The sequence below is a fragment of the Manacus candei genome, unplaced genomic scaffold (genome assembly GCF_025592945.1).
Source record: "Manacus candei isolate 608988 ecotype Guabito, Panama unplaced genomic scaffold, ASM2559294v1 h1tg000071l, whole genome shotgun sequence".
Lineage (NCBI taxonomy): Eukaryota > Metazoa > Chordata > Aves > Passeriformes > Pipridae > Manacus > Manacus candei.
The window spans coordinates 7,430,356-7,453,517 of record NW_026138119.1 but is presented as its reverse complement, the minus strand read 5'-3'; the positions used below and the strand labels follow the sequence as shown (position 1 = coordinate 7,453,517).

Here is a 23,162-nt window from a genome sequence, read left to right as displayed (position 1 = left end):
TGATGTCGTGAAAGCAGGGCTGTTAGAGATCCATTAAGCAGTGTTTGTAAGGGAAGGGAAGTGTTCTATCTGGCTTGAGGCAGATAAGGCACATAAATCGAACTCCCCCAACATCTAAACATTTCTGTAAATAGCTGAGGAGGAGACAAGCATGGAGTCACTTTTACTACATGCTTCATGCTCCATCTTGGCACCACTGGAAGCCAGGAGAGCTTGAGAATTGAGATCAGAAGCTTCAGACAAGACTGATGAGCAATTTTCCAGGCTGGAAACAGGTATTTACAACGAGGTAATTAATTTGTTTGCTGCTGTGTTGTTTATGCAAGGAGCATCCACCCAACCAGTGAGGCCATTCTGCAGTAATGATCCTTTTGGGAATTGCCTCCTTGGGGTTTAGGAAAGGCCCATGAGTACTAAGTGCCTCAATCATGGGGCTGCAGATAGCACAGCCCTGTCTTTGTTCAGAAAGATGTATGGAGAGCCTTTTTCGCAGTCCCAGCAGTCCTCATCTCAGACATGAGTCTTTCCTGCAGGAGATACCGACTGTCAGGGAAAGAGATGGAGCTGAAGAGGGATACACAGCCTAGGAAAGTGTGCTGAGGGGTCTGCCCCGTTCCTCCAGCTTCCTCCTCCTGGCTTGGTGCTTCCTCCAGCCCATCTTGAGACCCTGAGGCCACAGCAGGGTCCTTCAGACACTGCAGGTGTGACAGGTCACTGCAGCCGAGGGGCAGAGTCCCCTGCTCTGAGTAATCGTCTACTTTGTGTTTGTGTAGGAAACCACCTGGATCATAAGCATCCCTGTGGGATGTCCATACCATTTTCTCACTTTCACATGTTCCAGACTTTTCTCCCAAGAGGTATTCCAGAACTTTTATTAATAATGCAGCTCACAGCTCATAGGGGAAGAGACACATTGAGTCTTTTTTTAGAGCTGTTCCGTCCTGGATCCCTTGGCTTAAATGATACTCTTTCCTTTCAGCAAACTTAATATGGATTGGAAAGACTCCCAGAGGGAAAATGTATAAATTAAACTCTCCTGGAATGATCAGGAATGAGAATATTTATTCTCACTCTTGTCCCAGCATCTCGAAAAGCCAGGCCAAAAAATTATTCCCTCCTTCTGAAAGAATGGAAGGAATGTGGGCAACAGCCCTTGACAGACAGCACCTTCATGGCTTGAGCTCAGAACTGAGTCCCCAGGTAGATAAATCAGTCCCCTGCCAAAGGATAAATAGATCCTGGTTTTAATCTATAGAAGGGGCTTGTAGGTAGTTAACAGGTCAAAGCCTCTCACTGAGAACTCAACAAATCTCTTTTTGGTCTTCTGGTGGAACTGTTAAAGGCACATATTGTTGTTAGGTGGCAATGGGGTTTAACCCCAACTTAATTAGAGACTTCACACCTAATCCTTATGGAAGCACAAAAAAGCTGGAGAGGAACAGGCCAGAGCAGAATGAAGCCAGACTAACAGGAGTCCTGTGTTTTTCCCAGCTCCCACTCCGTGGTATTGAGGATTATGGTTCTAGACATCCACCTACAAGTTCTTCCGTGTTTCCCTCTTTAAATACAGTCCTTAGTGGTTTCCTGTGGCTCTCATCTGATCCTCCTGAGTGAAAGGCAGAAGCCAAGTCATCAGAGACTCCCTCTTGCCAACTGCTCTGTTTATTAATACGTAGAAAAACATTCTGGAGGGAATTCGAATGATTTTTAAAAAAAAATATTTCGGCAAAAGAAGAAAGAGCTTGAAAAGCCAAAAGGGTTCATTAATCCCTTCCCAAAGACAGTTTAATACCCATTAGGAGGGAGACACAGGGTGTATTTCCCTTCATGGACACACAGACTTGGCTGTGGAGTTAAAGATGCCAACTTACTCTTTCAGGGGCTGAGACAGAACTCAGGAGTCCATTCCCCTTTGGGGTGTAATTTCTTAATATATTAAAAACAAAAGACACATAATGTTAAAGATGACTTTAAAAATGTTACTAATAACTCCCTGGGGCCAAGAGATGCAGAAGCACTCAGCTAGTTCTGACTTTGAGCCAGAACTACCAGGGTTTTTCACTTTAATATCTCTGCTCTCTGTGGCTGTGATGTGCTGCCTCTACTTGAACAAGAGATTTTGACAATTTTGCCCTCTGAGTCTTACAGAAATCTACTGTCCCCGGGGAGCATGGCCTTGCAGAAGGTTTATATTTAATTTGTTTTTCTCCTTAAAGAGAAACACTTTCTCACAGACATTTGCTAGGCAACCACGGCATAACTGTACTTTTCTACAGAACATTTCATCTAGGCCTGCTTGAAAAGCTTTAAAATCCTGTGAAGAGCCACATTATGCTGCTGTTCCATAGTTTACATGGTGTAGGTCTGTGAAAATTCAAAGTTAAATGTTACATAACATTTTGAAAAGGGAACTGAGGAAAGTTCCAAACATCATGTTCCCGGGATATTTTCCCTAGTTTCGAGATCATTGAATTGGTCTTGTGCTTTTATTTTTGATAGCTACATCAAAAAGGTTTCTACCAAAATTGAGGATGCAATCTGTGTGTTTATTTTACACTGCCCCTCCAGCTTTTGATATCAGCTCCAAATTCTCACTCTGCTGCTTCCAAATCCACATCTCATGGAGATGATCCATTTTCATTTCACAAGAATTTTGCCTGCTGTTTTAGGATCCATCTCTCTAAACATCATGTCTGCTTGTATGATGCTGCTGAGCTCAAGCCTGGGTGAAACAGCACTGTTTTAAACCAGGTCTGACATTTTGATGTAACTTGGTCCATTTTAATGTTCCCATTAAAATGATATTCTTTATAATTAAAGATTAGTCACATCCACTAAAAAAAAAAAAATATATTTCCCAACAGATTATCAGTTGGAGAGAAAAATTATTGTAAAAAATGTAGGGACTTTATGCCTTTTGGCTAATTTATATGTCAAGAAAGGAGATTATTCTTAGACACCTCGTGGACTTTTTCCTCTTAAAATCTTATCCTGGACATTCTGTTTCCTGAAATCATGGGTGCATTTCCTGAAATCCACTTAGTGGGTGCTAAAGATATGAAAATGTAAAAGTTACATCAGATTCCAGAACCAAGGACTTTGTTTCAGATGTTGTTCTCCTCAGGGTGGTGGTCCAGCTCTGAGGGTTCCCACGGGAATCCTTGGTCAGGAAGGCCAGGGAGGGTCTTTTTTTCTGTAGTTGTTGCCCCTAATAGGGACTGAGCAAAGCAGATTCATGTCATCAGCCCCCTGCTTTGTGCCACCACTTTCCTGAGTGCCACCCTAAAGGGTCAGGGTTCCCCTGTCCCACGAGGTCCCTTAAATCCCCAGCAGCCCAACCTGAAGGTTATTAATGGGCATCATCCATCAAGAGGGAGACTTGAGGAAATGAGACTGCAGAAATGCACCATTATGACTTGTGGCAGCTCAGTTGGCTGTTGACAGGGCTGAGGAGTCTTAATAAGAGGGGTAGAAAAAAAAAGAAGGCCCTTTATGAGGAATTAATTTCCTGTCCCCATTATGAAGCGCTGGGATGTTCATTTTGCATGCAGTGGGTGGGTGTTAAGATTAGAGCTGAGGAGGAAATGGATATAGGGACGTGCTAAATCTTCCTCAGTGCCAAAGCAAGAAGCTCTGAGAACATGTGGATGATCCTTCTTCATTTGAGCCAACCCTAACAGTATCTTCCTGGAGGCAGGAGGCCAGTGGTTCCCATTAAAACCTGCTCTTCCTTTATTACAAGCCCTCAAAACAGATGTAAAACATGCCAAGACCAGAAAAGAGACATTCAGATGTTACATGATGAGAAAACTTGAGAGAAGTCTTTCCAAATCCCTCCTTGGCACTTTGGGATTCACTGTGTTAGGTTAAACCAGTATTTATAACTTCATTCATTATTACACTTTTACTATATTGATGCATTTAGTCTCTAAGTAAGAAAATGGAGGGGTTGAATGTGTGTTAGAGAACTTGACTTCTGCAGCCCGGGGAGCACTTGAACAGAGCTCTGCTCATCTGGTCAACAGACCAAAAGCTGATCTGATCTAGCAACCTTGGTCCCAGAGAGCTTTGAGAAATCTTACTCTAGATATGATTTCAAATAGAAAAAATGTCCTTGTTTTCCTCAGGCAAAAAGAAAACAAGTTTGGGGTCATCTCATGGAAAGCCATAGGATGCTTAGCACTTTAATTTCTTTCTGGGTGCTGGAAGAAAGTCAGACTCATTCAGGTGAGATGTGAACCCAGGGAAAAGACCACACAGTTGCACATGAAGTTGATCTTTATGCATGATTCCAGCACACAGCCCTTCCCATCACTTCAGCCACGCTCTCTTTTTTGAATACACCAGCATTCAGGGCTCACCCTGTGCACGAAGACAAATATGACCTTCCATGGGTGTGGAGACAGTGTTTTCAGGGACTTTGAGAGCACTCTCAGTTCTCAGTGGACTGGATGCTTTGCTCTTTGTGAAACACTCCCCTCCCTCCATAGCCAGGGCAGGCTTCTGCTTTGGCTTTTTCAGGAAGAGTTGGATATCCAGCAACTTTATTGTCATCACACTGCTGCCTTGGACTGTCTTTTCTGTTGATATTCATCCACTGGGAGAGTTTAGATATTTAGGGAGAAAGCTCTTCGGAGCAGAGCACGTTTATTCCAGAGTGCCCTTACCCAGCACCTGGCACAGTCCCAGGTCTGAGCTCACACCCCTACAGGGATGATAAACCAAGAACATGCACCCTTATGGCTGCTGTGACATCTTGCTGCCATCAAAGCCTCATCCCTCACCTGCCATGCAGTACCTTCCCTCTCTCTTGTTCTCCCCCTGCAACGACAGACACTGTTTGGTGTGATAATGGAACTTAAGGTCATATTTTGCCTTCAGCCATCAGCATGTGTGGATGCTCTGTGACTAATGAGCTAGTCCCTACTGTGCTGTTTTTTCTACAAGATGCTTTGTTGTGTTTGCAGTCCCTCTTGACCACTGGTGAAGAGCTGTCTTTTCCCTGGGCTTCTGACTTGAGCTCCAAATCCACGGCAGTGTGGGTTTCTGGCCATAAGGGACTTCCCTCCCTTCCTCTTCCAAAAAAAAAAAAGTGTTAAAAGGAAAATCTGCCTTTTGGTTTGTCTGTCTTGCTTTCAATTTGTTTACAGTCCTTTTTCTTTTCCTTAGGGGACTTTTTTGCCAGCTCAGGGGAGCTTTGTTCTCTCTGGGATGTCAGATGGTGGCTTGGCCAATGCACGTGCCTGGGATGAGAGGGACAGACAGGGGTGGAGAAAATGGGACAGTGGCAGGATTGGTGCATGGCCACAGTGCTGAGAGAAGAAATAAAGTTCTCCTCCCTAGTCTACTCTTTCAGGGGCAGAAATGACTCATCTTGACACCACAGAAAGCTTTTAGGCAAGCTAGGTTCAAAAATGATGAATTATAGCACACAACTCATCAATGGCTCAGCTTGTCAGCATTCCCCACTGGGACTCTGACCCTTCCTCTTCTCTTGAATTTTCTATCCCTGGACCATTGCTAGGGGTCGAAGGAGGAAATGGACAATATTTTCAGACACTGTGCACACTTCTGGAGAGTGTACTCCGAATGTGTACTCAAAAAAAGGGGATTTTGAGAAGGACCTGCCTTTCGGGAAGCACCGAGTGTCCTCTGAGCTGAAAAATCAGGTCTCATTGAGGATGTTCACTTTGGGCATCTTCAAAATATGAAAATTAAGGAAAAAAAAAAAAGGGTGGTGAGGCCCTGGCACAGGTTGCCCAGAGAAGCTGTGGCTGCCCCATCCCTGGAGGCCTCCAAGGCCAGGTTGGATGGGGCTGGAGCAACCTGGGCTAGTGGAAGGTGTCCCTGCCCGTGGCAGAACAAGATAATTTTTCAGATCCCTTCCAACCTGAACTATTCTATAATTTTATGAAAACTAACTGACTTCTAACTCAGGTCCATTTGGAAAAATACCCTAAGGAACTTCAAGGGACTTTTCAAACTTTTCTTAGAGGAGAAATTCCTGCTGGGTCAGACCGATGCTTCTGGCACACACTGACCAAGCAGCCAGGTAAACTTTCCCTTTCTCCTGTTATAATGTAGGTTTCAAACTTTCTTTCTCATTCTGCCTCACATTTCCACAATTTGTTCCCTCCCTGACATCTAAATCCACACTTCTGCTTTGCTCTGGAGGGAGAAGAAAAAAAGCCTTGATACGATTTTGTTTTGATTGGACTCCTGACCCTCTCTCCTCATCTCTTTTTTTCCACGTTGAAGGGGATCCATCAAGATAATTTCCTGTTATTAGGTCTGAAGTGTTTTGAATTTGAAATGGCTTCTCACTTAGAAAGAATTGATGCCTATAACTTGTAATGTGTTAGCAGTTCCATATAGTGCCTGAAAGCCCAAACTACATTACAGGGAGCTAATCCCAGTTGCTGAACTCCATTAAAGCCTAGATCGTATCTGTTAATACAGCCATGCAGTTTGGGTCATTGTGCTGATGTAAGGAGCACAGCTGCCTGGAGACAGATTATGATGTGAGGGGACATCTTTATTCTATTTTAAACTGAGAAAAATGTATGGGAGACACACTAGTCGTGATTGATTAAAGATATGAAAAGGATTTTATGAGCTTTCTTGTGCACTCTGCGTTTCTCATTCTGTTTGTCATTCCTCCCTGTTTGGTAAATAAATACATACATAACCCCAAACCTTGAGGATAATAGCAAAGAGAGAGACCCCTCGTGTTCAGTGGTTTTTGTTGTAATGGGCTAAGGACTGTGAGTCTCAGGAATCAATTCCCAGCTCCTGCACTGATCTGTTACGGAGTCCTGGGCCACCTTTCCCCCTTATATCTTCTCCCACTTTCATTTCATCATATCTGTTTAAAATTATAAATCCAACATGACAGTGACTCTCCTGTCCCTTGTGTGTGTGCAGACCCTATTATATTGTTGGTCCAGTCCCTGCTGGCTTCTCTGTGCACCATCCAAGCAATCTCTCATTCCTAATCTACTGGCTTTCCAAGCCATGTGCCATTTTGCCAAGTAAATATTGATACCTCGTTTTCCAGCTCTGGTTATCCCAGGGACACTCTCTCACCTGAAGCCTTCAACCTCCTTATCTTCCTTCTCCTTACATTATCAGTAACATCCAGGGTTGGAGATCCTCTGCACCTGGAATTACACTTCTGTTCTTCATCTCTCTGTGTGTTGAGAGATTCTGTGTGTTTTGCTATAGCTGGTGCTCACCTGACTCCCTTATCTAGGCAGAGGCATAAACTGTGCTGGCTCTGGCTCTGTATCCATCTCACCACTCTTGCCACGGCTGCTCATGTCTGAGGTTGTACTCTGACAGCACGATGTACTCCTTGGCAAGCTTGGAAAGGAAGCAGCCTTACAAAAAAAAAAAATCACATTAAGCATAGCATGTGTTTCATGCTCCTTTAGCATCTTATCCTGCTGCAGAGTGTTGTAATTCCCCTGGCTGCTTTTGAATTTCATGTCACACTTTTAAATGTGGTTTGGTACATTCTCTACATGCTCTGTCAGTAGAGTTCTGCCAATAACCTCAGCACATGAGCGCTGGGAAAGCAGCTACAGGCTCTGCTTCCCTGTGTGCTGAAGTGTGGGGATGTCACAGGTGTAGGTACGTGTCACATGGGAAGAAACTGGAGCCACACAAGGAGCCACTTTCAACCAGGCAGGATTTTATTAACTGGGCCACTCATCTGCAGTTGTGTCCTGAGCAAGAAGTAACTACAGAACGTGTTTACAAAGGGATGTTTAAGTATGTTAGTTTGAATTAACTTTTAAAGCAAACAAGTCAAAACTTCTTGTAATGGCCTCAAACATTCTCACCACGAATTATATAAACTTATCTTAAACTTGAGGAAGGTTTGACAAAGCCACTTTGAGAGTTCATTCAAAGGAATGTTCAGGAGCGTCTTCCATGGAGACACAAAAACCTTGGCTGTCCTTAACTGAGCCAGATCTTAGTGATTACAACTTTGCTGGGAAACAAGAGAATGGATGACTGGGGAAAGCAACCTTTGAAAACCCTGAGTGGGTGGGGTTGGAGTTGTCCACTGAGATCAGTGGCAAGACAGAGACAACTGGGATCTTTGGGAAAAGGTGGGAAGGGAAGGGCTAAAAAGTGCTTATTCTCAGCAAAAGGTGACGGTGACACAGATCTTGTGTAAGATTAATAATGTTTAGTGACTTTAGCCCCTCTTGAATAAAGGGTGGTATTTCTGCTTATTGTCTCACAGCAGCCTCAATAATTTTGTATTTCCCTACTCCTTCTGAAACTTATACACCATTTATAGGCACCCAGTGTGCCAACACGTTGTTTTTAAGTTGGTCACATAGGTATAAATGAGCCAAATGCCACTCCCCTGGTACTTCAGTATATATTTGATTTGAGGACAAGGTAAAGGCCAGATTTCAGAGCAGTCTTTCAGACTTGCATTGGTTCTTTAAGCCAAGAATCAACAATCAGAAACGATTTGCCAAGAAAGGCAGTAGATGCTGCTCTGAAGCAAGAGTAAATGGATTTTTAAACTGAGAAGTTTTAGTTTAGCCACAGCCATTCTTCAGGGCAACATCACAGCTGCAGATGCAGTTTGGATACTTTGAGGTGTTTGCAAAGATTAATTAGCTGCCTAAATGGGAGCTGAGCTCTGATAAAAGTCTGGCCCTTGTGGGCACTGAGCCTCAGGCTCGGTATGCTTTTGAAAAATCTCACCCCAGAGGACCCAGTGGATGCACTTTCCTGACCTGAGCTCATGCATTAGACAAGAACCTCAGAGTTATTTCAGTGCTTCCAGGAGTTCGGGCTCATTCTTTAGAGTGAACAACCTCACGCTTCCCGAGTTCGCCAAGGAGTGCTGAAAACCCCCGGAGGGTTCCCTTTTCGGAGGGAGTTCACATCAGGCAGCACGTCTTGATAGACAGTAGCCTGTGTGGGTGTAGCTGTGTGTTTTAATAACTACAATAGTGGGAATCCAAGCTACAGCACCTTCCTTTTACTGCTGCCCACCTTGCCCCTCCTCGCCCCACCACAGCCGCCCTCTCTCCCTTGCCTTCTCCCTCTCCCTTCCTCTCTCCTTCTCGTTTTCTCTCTCCATCTCAGTCAGTGGTGGGGGCCGAGCTCCCTCCCTGCCCATCTCCCACCCTGCTCCCTCTCCCTTCCCCGGACCGGCGCCGTTTCCCCGCTCTTGCTGACTTCGTGCGTTTTGCAAACTTGCAATTTCACGCCGCATTTGTTGCCACGGCAACACGAGGGGGAGTTCAAAGTAGGGAAAAGATCAAAAAAAGAAAACCCCAAAAACTCTTGAACCAGCCCCCTTGTTCCGTGCCTTGCCCGTGCAAAGTTGGCCACGCAGCTCCATCAGCAGCGGGGTCTGTCAGGAACCTTGTGATACCCCCGGGGACTGCAGAGACCTCACGGGAGTGCGAATTGCTCGCCCTCCCCTCTGCCCCAGGCAGAGCTGCCTTCTCCATCTCTCTCTTACTGGGTAGCCAGGACATTGGTACCTCCAGCTGTATCCCCAGACATCCCTGTCCTCAGTGGCAGCTCCTTCAGAGCCCTACTTTGCAGGGAATGGCCAAGGCAGTCGGCGATGCCAACGTAGGCACTGCTCAGTGGCAGCACTGTTTTACCTTTATCTTTCACCCCAGCAACAGATCCGTCAGCAGGGATGATGGAGCACTGCCTTAAGCTCATCCACATCCCTCCACCCCCTCCTCTTCCCAATCACCACGGCTAAAAGAGCAGCAGCCCTTAAATGAAAACTTTACGGCAACGAGCTGCTGACACTTCTTCACGGTGAAGATACATGGGGTGGCTGGTAGCTAATGAGTGTCAGCACTCAAAAGGATAATCTCTGCTTCTCTCTGATACAATTTAACATCGTATTTCCCTAATTTGAGGCTGATTTAGTCGCTGGGGTATTTGGATGCCTCTTCTATGGTGCCGATAGTTAATTAAACAGATGTTGCAGAGGGAATCATTAATTTTAGTGCTGCAGATGGGAGCGGAATGACTTTGTGAAGTTAATGTTTCAGCAAAACAATAGGCTTCTGTCATCAGTTGCTATAAACCGAGTAAATTAAGAGAACAAGTAGAGTAAAGGAGATAGCTTTGAAAGAATATCAATTATTCATTTTAGAATTATACTTTCCCCCCATAAATCATCGCAGGAGGAGAGGAGGGGGAAAAACAGCAAAAGCTGGGAAGGGGGAAAAAGAGAAATCCCCAAGTCAGCAGCCTGAAAGGAGTTTAACACTATTCCCACTCTGGAGCACTGCAGGGACCTGCAGGAGCAGGAAGAGCTGAGGGTTGGGGGCTGCAGTAGCTGAGACAGCACTTGGGTCTGACCCACAGAGCAGCTTTGGGCACATCCAAAAAAATTTTGAAGGGCACCTGAAGTCACATCAGTAAAGACAGATGTCCATTTCCACGTTGAAAAAGCAGGTGGGCACAGGCACCTTCTTTTTTTGAAAGTTTTTTCACTTCCATACCTGTGGACGAGGTTTCCTGCAGCAGCTGGCTGGATTTCCTGAAGCATCTGGGTATGGTGACAGTTTCTAATCACGAGTTGACACGTTTTATACCTTTCAGAAACTTCGGGGCGAGTGTAAAAAAGCCCCTAAACGCTTCTAAAAAAACTGCTGTAGGGTTACACCTGTGGCTCAGGTGTGGAAAAAGTTTAAAAACTCCAGGTCTTGACGAGTTTCTTGCTGGCATTAAATTTCTGTTGAACAGAGTTTCCTATTTTTGAACTAAAAGCAACAGAGGGAAAGTCCAGCTGCCTCTGCACTATAAAAAGGCAGTGGCAGAAGAGGATCAGGGAAACAAATGAAGTCTATCCATCGTGCTGGAGTGAAAGCACTACTGACTGCTTGAGTGCCTCACAGTAGGAAAATTATGTTTCTTTTTTCAGACAGATGAGTCATTTGACCACTCAAACTTCTACATGAACATATCTCTGTCCATTTATATTATCTCTCTCTTTCTCATATGTGCATGTTTTTTTCCTTATTACCAGCTACTCCCTTCTCCAAAAACAATAATCAGTGGTTATTCTCATTTATTTGATAAGGCCAAACAATTTCAGTGCCCAGAAAGTAATTATGAACTTGGCAGTTCTGATTAATAAATCTCCCATGAAGCATGCTGCATTTTGTCCATAAACAGCATCTTCCAGAGATTCATTGAGAAAATATGAAGAAATAGAAAGACAGAAAGTGGAAAAAAACCCACATTCTTCTTGGCAATAAAGTCCTGAGCTCAATCTTACACTTGTAAGGTGAATTCACCGTTGGATCTATTCCTTTAGCACTCAGTCTGTGCTCACCATTTTATTTTAATGGACACTGTTCTTGTTTTGTTCTTTTCAGATTTACGGTGCCATATACTATGTTAGATCCGACCTCACAATCAAAATGTCCCAAATTATTTCTAGGAGCTGATTTCTGTCCTCAGGCTGCAGCATCACACAGCTCAAAGCCCTTGTCCTGTGTAACAACCGAACGAGTTTTTTTGCATCAAACACCCACCAAACTGGCCAAGCACTGGGTGCTTTCAGCTGGCTCAGAAGAGGTGTCCAGGACACTTTGAGAACCCATCAAGTGCCCCAGACAGGTGTGGGGATTCAGTCTGCCCTTGGTCCTGTGCTGTTTCTGCCAGCCCCATGCAGGTGTTTAGGATTTTGTAGGATCCCTCAGATGATGCTACTAATCCTCTTTTCAGCCAACTGAGTTGGTCCCCTTAGGCCTTGCAGAGGAGTCTCTGTGGTACAGACGTCAGCAACAGGCACTGAAGTGACTCATAACCAAAGGGAATAAATTCAACACTTCCCAAAGTGTCCTGCAGAAAGACACAAGAAAGGCTGTGATTTTTGCCTGGCAAAGGCTGAGCACGAGGGTTCTGAGAATGCAGGATCCTGAGACCCAGCTGCTGTTGCAATATATTACAGGGAATTGAAGGACTTTGGCTGCTTCCTTAGGAAATATAATTCTCATTAGAGGCATGAAATTGAGCTCCTTGGAGACCTAAGCTTCGGTCTGCTGAACAATCCGAACAGAAGTTTTCAGCAATACCAGCTTCTCACCGTGTGTGTTTGTGTCTCAACACTGTGCCATGGGGATTTGCTTCTGAGAGACAGTCCTTGGGCTTGTGTTTGTTCACTGGTGTCCCTTCAAGGCCAGCTCACTGGGATGGATCTTCAAGCACAGAATTCTCTGGAGATCTGTACCCCAACCACAAAAGCACCCTCTCCCCTAGGACAGGTCACCAAGCACCTATGAATAGTTTCTGGTCTGTTCCAGTCCTGCTCAAATAAGGAATAGGGTGTCTTGAAGGGGACTAGACCTCACCACAGCTGTGGGAAAGGATGTTCACAGGGCTCTCTGTCAGATGTCTTTGCCTCCTCCTCAGGTCCTGGAGAGAAGATGCTCCCTAGGGGTTATAAAAATGTCCCCAGGCAGGAGGGCACCCCCAGAGCAAGGTGGTTCAGCAGCGTTTTCCCCCGCTCTTGTCACAGTGTCACAGTGCCACTTCGTGGCAAGCTTCCTTGGAACCACCAAGAGTATGTGACACACAGGGCTCCCCAAGGAGCACAGTGGCCTCTCCCCCATCAGAGAGCCTCAGCATCCTGCCACAATTCCTTTTCTCTGCATGGCATCACCTGCCAGTGGTGCCTGCCCTGCAAGAGGTAATTGATTCCCTTCCCCTTTCGAGCGCTAATTAAAAATGCACCGTATTAAACCTGAAAGCATTGGAAACAATTAGCTCCCTCTTTTGTCTCCTCATTTGAGCCAGCAAGGCGAGGCAGCCAGGTGTCACGTTCAACAAATCTCCATCAAGTGATTTCTCTGGAAGGAAATGGAGTTTGAAGAACTCCTTTGCTGCTCCCGACGCTTTGGCTCTGACCTTCTCGCGCTCCCGGCTTATCTCCGTGGAGATGCTCATTTTGCAGATTGGCTCCATCTTCTGCCAGCAGCTGCATCGTGTGGAGGCAGGGGCTGGGCAGGGGAGAGAGAGCTGTTTCAAGGATTCAGCGCTGCTCTTTTCAACATTACAGCACTTTAAAATGGACACTGGTGTTGGTTCTCCTGCAGGAGGACGTGTCCTAATCGCGTGGCTAGCTGAGATCCCAAAAGAGAGGTTTAGCTTGAGGTAGAAGCTCCCATGGCACGTGGAGTGACCTTCATGGCCTCAAGGACAGGTCTTAGAGAAGCCTAATCATGTCCATACTCTTGCCAGAGCTGGAAGAAAAAAAGGGTGGTGCCTGTTCTGTCCTACAACCACAAGAATAACTGGTGTCTACAGGCAAAATGCACTGTGGGAGGAACATTATCACTACCAGGGTTTGGGACACAGGACTGCCTCCCCTAGTGGAGCTGGTTGTGACATGTAGATAAAAAAATAGTGTTTGGGGTACAGGGAAAAGTGGGGAAAATTATAATTATAGATTTAGAGCTGCAGAAGTCTCTGTAAAATGGGAAGCCTAAAATGAGTGTCTGCTCTCATCAACCTGCTCCAAATCCTGTGTAGACTTTAGTTCAGCTGATATCCACAACAAACACAGCTCCCAGGAAGGCTGAGGGGGGTCTGCACCCTCCACAGGGAAAGGAAGTATTAGTAGGACTGTGCTCTCAGTGAAAGCACTTGTTGGGAAATTTCAACAAACCATTTTTCATTGGAAAATGCTGATTCTTTGAAAGAGGTTTTCTGTGAGAATAAAAGGGCAATTTTTCCTCATTTTAGTGACTCTAAATATTGCGGCAGCTCTAAGTGAAAAAAGAAACCAAGAAAAGCCCTGCTTGAAAGTTGGGGGTTTTTGTGTTTTTTCTTTATCCCCTTGTTTCAGGTTGTAACTTTATTATGATGAAAACCAAAAGAAAATCAAAACAAATGGTGTTAAAGAGAAAGGAAACTTTTAAGACTGCTGTAAAAATAAAACCCATTGATCTGACTAGAGGTATTTTTCCCGTGTTTGCTCCTACCATTTTTATTTTAACTTCAAGTACTGGAGAGAGAAAGCGATGGTGAGATCCCAGGAGAAGGAGAGGAGGCTCCAAAGCCCAGCTGAGCCTGTGGGCCAGGCTTTGTGTCTGCAGCAGCAGCTGTGGTGAATGACAAATTACAGCTTCTCAAGACTTTGGGTGTCAGGAGCAGAATTCATTCTGGGGCCAAACCCTTCCCTGGCTTTCCTGGGAGCAGCTGCCAGGAGGGGCTGGGGTCAGCAGTGCCCAGGGGTTGTTCACCAGGCTCAGCTGGGGTGTGTCCTGTAACGTGGGAGGAGGGAGAAGGTGGTGCCTGAGACTTTGCCCAAGTTTCCTCTGAATTTCAATGCCAACCCAAGTGCCAGAGCACTTGCCAGCCAGATGGCAGCTTCTGAAGTTCTTCCACCTTCAACCAGGCTTCAAGGGGTGCAGTGAAGCTGTTTGCAGGCAAGTGTCTCTTCTTTCTTTCCTCGGTGGTTTCACAGCCCTGCCTGCAGTTTTGTGCTGGAATGAGCTGAGAGCTCCAGGGCTCTCACATCCCCTTTTCTGTTGGCAAGGGCAAGTCTGAACATTGACACGAGGCTCCCTCCTAAATGCAGAAACCTCTTTTTTTCTCAACACCACTTATGCTTCCTTCTGCCTTGCTTGTGCTGTCACATCAGACATCCCTTAGGGAGTGAAGGCACTGTCTCATCTCTCCAACAGTCCTATGTTATTGTTGGTGGAAGCAACAAGGGTTTTCCTTGTTTATTTGTTCTGCAAAGTTTATTTGGAGATGGATTTGGTGTTGTTGATTTTTCACAAGGACTTATCGAAGAAAATAAGTTAGAGTTGGAAATGTGTGCAGCAAGGGGGAAAATTCATTTCCCAGGTATTCAGCCTGTGGTGGAATTAAGACATCGAGTAATAATAGAAAAAGCAGGATATGTCTGAACCTTTAGGATATATAAGGTCTGGAATGGTGAGGAAGGAATGGACTAATGTGCCCATACCATGGGCCTTGGGGCTGCAGCTCAGAGAGAGGATGGAGCAGTGTGCCTGTGCATTGCTGCTTCCCCCTGCCCAGCCAGCTGAGTGGGGAACAGCTACTCAGCCCAGCAAGGGGACTGTGTACAAGGGAAAGTGTATATGGATTATGTGTGTGCATAGATGTGTGTCCACAGTGTTTGCACACGTGGCTGAGCTCCAGGCATCAGCCTCTCTGAGAAGTAAATAGCCTGTAATGTGAAATGAGGCCCAGCCTCAGCCCTTGCCACTCAAATCTGTCAGTCCTTCTCCAGGAATGGTTCTTACTGCCCAGTGTGATTAGTGTCTAAAGGGATCAGTGAGAAGGGCTCTCATTCAGTACAATCCAAATTCAAATTTGTTGCTGTTGTGCCAGGAATTGTAAGCTCTGCCTGCTCCAAGTCAGCTCCAGTTCCTACAGGTTCTGTTATTCTGGCGATTTCTGATCCCACACAGAGCTGAGAGTGTGGCTGCAGTCTTCAATCCCCACTGAAGAGGTTGTCTCCCTTCTTAATTACCTTTTTATGTCAGGACAACATGGGCTGGTTGTAAAAAGTACAGGAGAGGTTCTTTCTGTTGAAAATGTGTTGGTGATGGAGTAAGTTGAAAGTTGGAGAGGGATGAGAGGTGAGTTGAGACTGAGTAAGAAGGAGAAAGATCGTGTGTGAAGAGGTTGAGATGCAGAGTTCCAGCTCTGACACTGAAGAAATGCTGGCTGGGGAGCCAGCAGAGGGGACAAGCCAGCCCTTGTTAAAGGTCTCTTTGTGGGGGTGATAATTTGGAAGGTCAGAGCCTGGCAGTGGAATCTTGTCTGGATGGAAGCAAGAACGTGCCTTCCTTCCCATTTAAAGAGCAGAGGGAGCCATGGAGCAACCATATGGAGTTACAGCAGTTTGCCAACACCTTCTGGTTTCTGAGGGCCAGAACCACTATAAAGGACATGGTTAGGCACAGTTCTATTTTCTTTTTAAGCACCTGAAGTGAACTACATGTTTTAGATCTAAAATAACAGTGCTAAAACAGGAAACCTGTGAGCAATACTAAAGAACATGGATTTCTCATGAAGTTTAGGGAGTCCCAAGGCCTCCTTGGCAATCACACTTGAGAGTGTTTGCCACAGCTTTGTGCAAGGCTTCCTCTTTTTGTCTGAAAGAGCTATTGCTGTAGTGTGCATGAGACCTTCTCCCTGGTGGAAATGTTCCCCTGGGAAAAGGAAAACCTTCAGTCTCATTCACCAAACCAGGTGGAGGGGTGTCCCACCAGTACCTTCTCCCTTCCAGGTGGGATCCTGGTCACTGCAGAACCTGGGTGGGAGACTCTCCATCCTTCCTGCTGTGCAAAATATGTGTGAGTGAGGGGCTTTAGAGACCCCTCACAAGAAGGACTGAATTATTTAAGTCATGCAGGAAAAGGACAGGTGGGTTCTGGGCTGTGCCTCATGAGTCATTTATTCATTTTATTTTAGGTAAATATTGAGTTAAACACCATGTCCTTCCACTGACAGAGAGGAAAGGACTCCCAGATCCCACCCCTTTACCTGGTGGTGTGGGGAGGATTTTGTAATTATTTCACAGGCACTGCACTGAGACAAAGAGCCCTGTGTAATCCATTTATCACAAACAACTGCAATTCCTATCTTAAGTACGAGAGGAGTCAATTAACAAATGAAAACAGAGTGCCAAAACACTCTCTCCATTTAGATCACAAACACTCTGTAGCAGCAAGAAATGAACATTGTTTTCTTGGATGTGAATTTGGAGATCACAGGAGAAAGTAACACATTCTGGGATTCAAGCTTTGAAAATGGACTGTTATCTTTATGATGAGATTTCTCTGCTTTTGTAGCTCCATCACCAGCATTTTCTGGCTTCGTGGATTTGTCTGCCCAACAGATGTGACGGAAAGAAATATTAGCTTTACAAATGGGGATAAAAATGACATGTACTGAAAGCTAAAGCCAGTTAATGAGAAAGGATTTTCAAAATGTCACTCATCTAGTTTCCTACATTCAGTTTATATTTCCAAGAACTGGTATTTTTCCCCATGAAAAGCCCATTTTCAACTAAACTTCCTTCCATTGACTTCTAACCAAATAATTATTAGTTTCCAAATTAATTTAATTTGTTAGTCAAATCACAACCCAGCAGAAAGGAAACCACAAAAGTATTTATGGCTTTATTTAATCTTTATTAAGACTAACAAGGTTTGAGCAGAAATGATCTCTTGACAAAGCCATTAAGAGCTCAGACAAGAGCACAGTCTGTAACACATCTGAAAGGGCACAGCAGAAAAGTCAAATGTTTGTCTTCTGGGAGACAGTCAGAGCAAAATTATGCTGGAATTAAAGAAAAATATAGCAAATGAAGGACCAATCCTGCAATGGTTTGATAATTATTCATTGTTTTTTTAAAGAAAGGCAATAGATCTTAAAGGGATTTTGGTGTGGTGTTTTTTTCTAAGAGCAATGACTGTGGCAATTTCGAGGCACACAGAATTTGTGTAAATCACAGAATCGTTTGGGTTGGAAGGTACCTTAAAGATCATCTCATTCCACCCCCCTGCCATGGGCAGGGACACCTTCCACTAGCCCAGGTTGCTCCAAGCCTCTTCCAACCTGGCCTTGGACACTTCCAGGGATGGGGCAGCCACAGCTACTCTGGACAACCTGTGCCAGGGCCTCCCCACCCTCACAGGGAAGAATTTCTTGCTAATATCCAATCTAAACCTACTCTCAGTTTGAAGCCATTCCCTCTTGTCTGTCACTACTTGCTCAGGGTACAGGGTAAGTGAACATTGCTGCCAGAGTGCAGCTTGTGGCTGTGCCAGAGCCCAGGGGTGCCCATGTCCCTCTGTGATTTGGGCAGAGCTGCACCAGCAGGACTGGCTGAATGTGGGGGGCACATCCCCACGTGTGGCACTAGATGGAGAAACCTCCTCCAAGCTCCAGCAAATCTCCCAGCCCCATGTCTGAATGCACCAAGCATTTCTGGAGCCACCTGGGCAGAGGTCTCCAGGAAGGGAAGGGCACCATTCCCACCCCCAGCTGGCTCCCTGGTTTTGGTGTGCACAGCCTTGGCTTTGAAGCTTTGAGTAATGAGAAAAGCTGCCAGCTGGGGTCTGCAAACAGTGCAGTTGTGTTTGCAGTGCAGGGTCCCCCCAGCCATGTCCCCCTGTCCCCATGTTGCCCTGTGTAGAACTGAGGGGTGACTTCAATGGTGCCATCAACTGAACAATCATAAAACCTGCTGATGTGAGCACGTCTGTGGGCTCTGAGATGCCATCTGCTTGGCTGACCTGTCTTCAGGGAGACATTAACACAGCCTGAGGGTTTCCCTGTGTCTGACCTCCCTTCTCCTCTCTGCACATAAACATGGCCTTTGGGCATCTCTCTGCTGCCTAAGTGTAAAACGAACCGAAATCCAGAATACAATTGGAATGGAAATTAAGCAAAAGCATGCAAACCTCCCCTTCAAGTGAGTCTAAATCCCTACAGAGCTCAGAGAGCCTTGGCTCGTGTGCCTGACAAAATAACCAGCAGGTTATTGCCTTTATCATCACAGGAACTCATCCTCTCTGCACGCTCTGGTGCAGGCCAGCGAGGATGGGGAGCTTCCTGGGAGCATGTAAGGGCTCTGCAGGCCCACAGGGAGGGCTGGAGAGCGAAAGGGATTTGGGAAGAGGCCAGGAACGGGCATGGGGGAAGGCTTGTGGCTCAGGCAGGCAAGGGGTCAGTCCAGCCAGAGCAGCCCCTTGTGTGTCTGGCTCCTTTTTTCTCCCTCGCTCTCTCTGCAGACTTTCACTCTGAAAGCTCCAGCTCTGCCAGCTATTCAGCAGCCTAATCTTTTTTTCCAGTCTCAGCTCTTGCCTACCAATGTGTTTCAGGCACAGAAATTTCATCAGGGCAGCACTGATGTCCACAGGCTTTAGCCATGGACTTCATCCTTAATTGGGTTTCACTCTGCCTGGTGCACAAATTACCCTCTGCTCTTGGGTGGGAGAGGAGGGGCTGGGGGTACAGGAGGTGCACAAAGTAAAATCCTTTCCATCCATCCAGGGTTGATATTGAATAGCTACCCCTGTCCTCATGAAAACAGGTGCACAAAGATGAAGGTGAACCAATAAAGACACATTTCATTAGCGCTGGGGCAGTGCTTGACACAGCAGAGAAGAGGCAGAAATGCTGCCTTGGAAATGCTGCTCATCCCAGCTGCCCTCAGAGACCCCCAGCCCTCTCCCCCCTCTCTGCCTCCACCCCAGGTGCTGACCTGAATGTTTCATTTAATTGAAAACTCAGTTCTCTCGTTCAGCTTTGTGAAGGCTTTAACATGGGGATTATTTAGCCATTAGCTTTGGCTTTCAGGTTTGTTTTTTTTTTTTTTTTTTCTGGATTAAGATTCCAATGAGCTACTTGTCTGATTATCCTCGGTGACATGGATGGACCTGAGCAGCAGAACTTTGAGCTGGAGCCAAACTTATATTTCTCATTTGGGGATGTGGCTGAGTTCTTCCATTCTGGCCTCTGTTCAGACCCTCTGGCGCCAAAAAACAATCTGTAATTCCCATCAGTTGGCCTCATCTGCCTAGAAAAGGGAGCTCAGAAAAGAAGTCTTCACTGCCTGGAAACAGCTAGGAGAGGGTTTTATGTTCCCCCAGTGACAGAAAAATTCTTCCAAATGTCTTGAAAGAATGCCAGAGATGCAGGTGAATCTACAGCTCATATCATATAAGAACTTCAAAGGTGTGTGCAAGCTTATTCTTAGCCATAGTCTTAGAAAAATTCTTCTTCCCTCTCACAGAGTCTGCCCTGCATCATTAATTTAGGTAAGGACACTGCTGGATTTGGTTCTTGTGGCTCTCTGCTGTGGAACAGCTTTTTTTTGTATGGGAAGGGCATAAATAATGTCCTTGGAAACAATGGCAGGGTAGTCAGTGATTCCAAAGCAGACACTGGGTCAAGGGTGGATGGATGGTGGGAAGGGATCCTGCAAGAAATATGGAGAGAAACAGTTTACAAGAGCATGGAGTGACAGAACAAAGGGGAATGGCTTCAAACTGAAAGAAGGGAAATTTAGGTTAGATATAGGGAAGAAATTCTTCCCTGTGAGGGTGGGGAGGCCCTGGCACAGGTTGCTCAGAGAATCTGTGGCTGGCCCATCCCTGGAAGTGTCCAAGGCCAGGTTGGACGGGGCTTGGAGCAACCTGGTCTAGTGGAAGGTGTCCCTGCCCATGGCAGGGGGTGGAATGGGATGAGCTTTAAGGTCCCTTCCAAGCTAAACCATTGGGTGATTCAATGAAACCTCACAGTTCCTGCTTGTATGGATACTCCTGATTCCACACCCAGAAAAAACCCCAAACCTATTAGGGTCAGTCACACCCAAAGCTAACTTTGAACACTTTTGGAAAAATACCTTAAACCTCCTCTAAATTTTTTGTTATTCTGAATTTAAGTCCAATCATGGTTTCCCAAACAGTCCTGGGCAAAAAAAAAAAAAAAAAAAAATCATCTTTTCCTTCTTACAGGAGATCTGCTCCCACATGGGGTGTCCTCAGCAGAGTCTAGACCTCTGTGCATTCACTACGTGGAGGGCCACGGGTGACAGGGAGCATCTTATTTGAAGCTAATCAGAACAGCAAGCAACAAAAGGAGCAGCTGTCATATTTTCCTTACCCTCAGCCACTGCTTGATGGATCAATCAGATCAAAACATTTTCAGAGGGGTTTTTTCAGCAAGGATTTTTAAAGCAATTTCTTTCCCTCTAAAATGCTCCCTTTTAGAAAGGAAATATGTAAAACTGAAACATGTACTGTAGGTTTGTAACAGAAATAAACCTCATTTTTTCCTCTGAGAGGACATACATTTGGCAACCCACACAGCTCAGCTGCAAGAGACAGAAGCTCTCTAAACATCCAGCATGAAATTCTTCCAAAATTCAGACAGCATTAAACCATCGAATTCATTTTGCTCTTTCTCAGTATAATCCTGGTTGCATTTCCTCAAGTGTTGGAGCTGCAGAGCACCCTGTTTGTGACCAGACAGACTCAAAGTGGGTTTTGGCTGATTGTTGGGAGCAGGACACACCATGGCTGAGGCAAGAGGTCCTGAGGTCTTTGTGTCATTGTCCCACTGGAGAGGCTGGATGCACAGGGGAGGGCATCTGCTGAGAGCTCTTGGCTCTGGGATCTCTCTCTCCTCTTGCTCTGTTTAAGCCCTTAAATATGTTTGAGCAAAAAAACCCCTGTTGTCTCTCCCCAAATTCAATGTCTGGACCAGTTTACTACTTGATGTTCAGGTTTTATTATCTGATCACAAGAACTTTGCTGTATGTGCCCGTCCTGTGGGCTGAGAGGTGCCTGCTGCTAATTTATTGACTGAAACAAGGAACTAATTTAACTGAAGTAATTCTGGCTCTCTGGGCTGCCTGGGGAGGTGCAACATCCCTGCAGTGTTACAGCCTGAAGGTGCCACTGTGCTAATCAGTTCCAGCTGGAAAAGAAACAGGGAATCTGGGAGTCCTGGGTTCACATTCTGCTGGCTGGCACTGGTCTCACTGGAAAGGAGAAGGGACAGGCAGTAGGGAGGTGATGCTGGAGTTGAGAGGTCTGCAGGGTGCACACAGGGAGGAGATGGGACCACCCTTTCAGCATGAGGAAAGGCAGCAGCCCAGCTGGGATGTCCCTGGGCACTCCCCTCAGCACGAGCAGCCTTTGTGTCTGTCCAGCTGCTCTGGAGAACAGCAGATAAAATCCCTCAGGATACTCCAGTGCCTGATGCCTGTCATTTAAATGATGTTTGACCTTATACTCTAGTCCTTATACCACGGTCCTGCTCCCTGTGGGCCCACAGGGCTCCATCCCTGCCCAGCTCTGCCTTGCCCTGTTCAATCCATCAGGATTTTGCCTGTCTGATGCTTCTTTGCCAGTGCAAGTCGCTGTCTGCAGTCGTGGGCCGTGTTCCCATTGATTCTTCCAGCTGCCAAGGCAGAGCACAGATTTTACTTGAGATGTTTCCCCTTCACAGAGTTCCCTTTTCACGGAGTTATAGCAATGGAAGGAGAGGGGGATTGAGGGAGAGAGGGAGAAAAGGAAAAGAAATTAGCAGCGCAGTGCTCGCTGCAGATGGCAAAGTGTCAGACAGGCTCTTCAGAGCACTGTCTAATGTGACCTACTTCAGTCGTCTGCAGAGAGGTATTTGTCTTGCAACAGTTCTTTTTGGAGGAAAACAAACTATGATCTCAAGTAGCTCCAGAGTAGGAGCCTGATTTCCAGTGGAGACTCTGGCTGTTGCTCTGTGTTCAGCAGGGAAAGGAGGAATCAAGGCTTATCCTGCCATGGGGGGGCTGTGACCGCCCTCCACCATCGCTCAGCACCACGGTGACACACACTGGGATGCAGGAAGTCTCTGGCCAGGATATAATCCCAGTGCAGTGACATTTTCAAGTCACTGAAGTTTTATAATCCACAGGCTGTGTGTGCATAAAGGTCTCATCTGTAGAGGGTCTGCCCAGTGACCTCAAATCTCTTCCCAGACTAAGAAAAGGTGCAGACTCTGGGTTGGCTGGAGCAGTAACACCTTCTTTTGTGTTTCCAGGTGAGGAGCCAGAGAGCTCTGGAGACCTGCATTCAACTGGGATTTTAGCAACATTGCTGTCTTTCTATCCTCCCTCCAGAAAGTACAGGGATAAGGAAGTGGGTTTTCTCTGACTGAGAATTTTAGGGAGATGTGAAGAGCACCAGAGACTACAGGGCTTGTATCTGGGCATGAAGAGCCCTGTGAGGTTGTGGGAACACCAGTGAGAATCTAGATCCTCCTCAGCTGGGCAAAGACTCATGGCAGATGTCCTGGATCCAGCAGGATACAAATCCCTCCAGCTGCCAAGTGATTTTGGCAGTGCCCTTGGCCAGAGATTTATCTTAACCTTTTAATAGTTTTTGCAAAACGTTTTGTTACTCTTCCTCTTCTCTTCCCCTCTCTGTCTGTCTCCTGTTTTTTTTTATTCTCCTTTCCTGGAGCACTTTGTGCTTTCTGAATATAGCTCCACGCCGTAAATGGCAACACCAGACTGATAAATTAGCGTTGTGTTCGAGCCTTGGATTAGCTCAGGCCAGCAATTTAACCCGATGCAGGAGACGTTTGCATTTGTTATGTTCATGCACCAATAG

At 45.9% G+C, this 23,162-nt stretch overlaps 1 long non-coding RNA gene across 1 annotated transcript; it reads right to left on the bottom strand.

Annotated features, from left to right (window-relative positions):
• Positions 1-2,587: 2,587 nt before the first annotated feature.
• Positions 2,588-3,440, bottom strand: LOC127480199 (uncharacterized). The gene is made up of 3 exons (XR_007907790.1): positions 3,340-3,440; positions 2,961-3,218; positions 2,588-2,722 (listed from the first exon to the last, which is right to left on the bottom strand). It is a non-coding gene; the product is annotated as an uncharacterized LOC127480199 (long non-coding RNA).
• Positions 3,441-23,162: the final 19,722 nt, after the last annotated feature.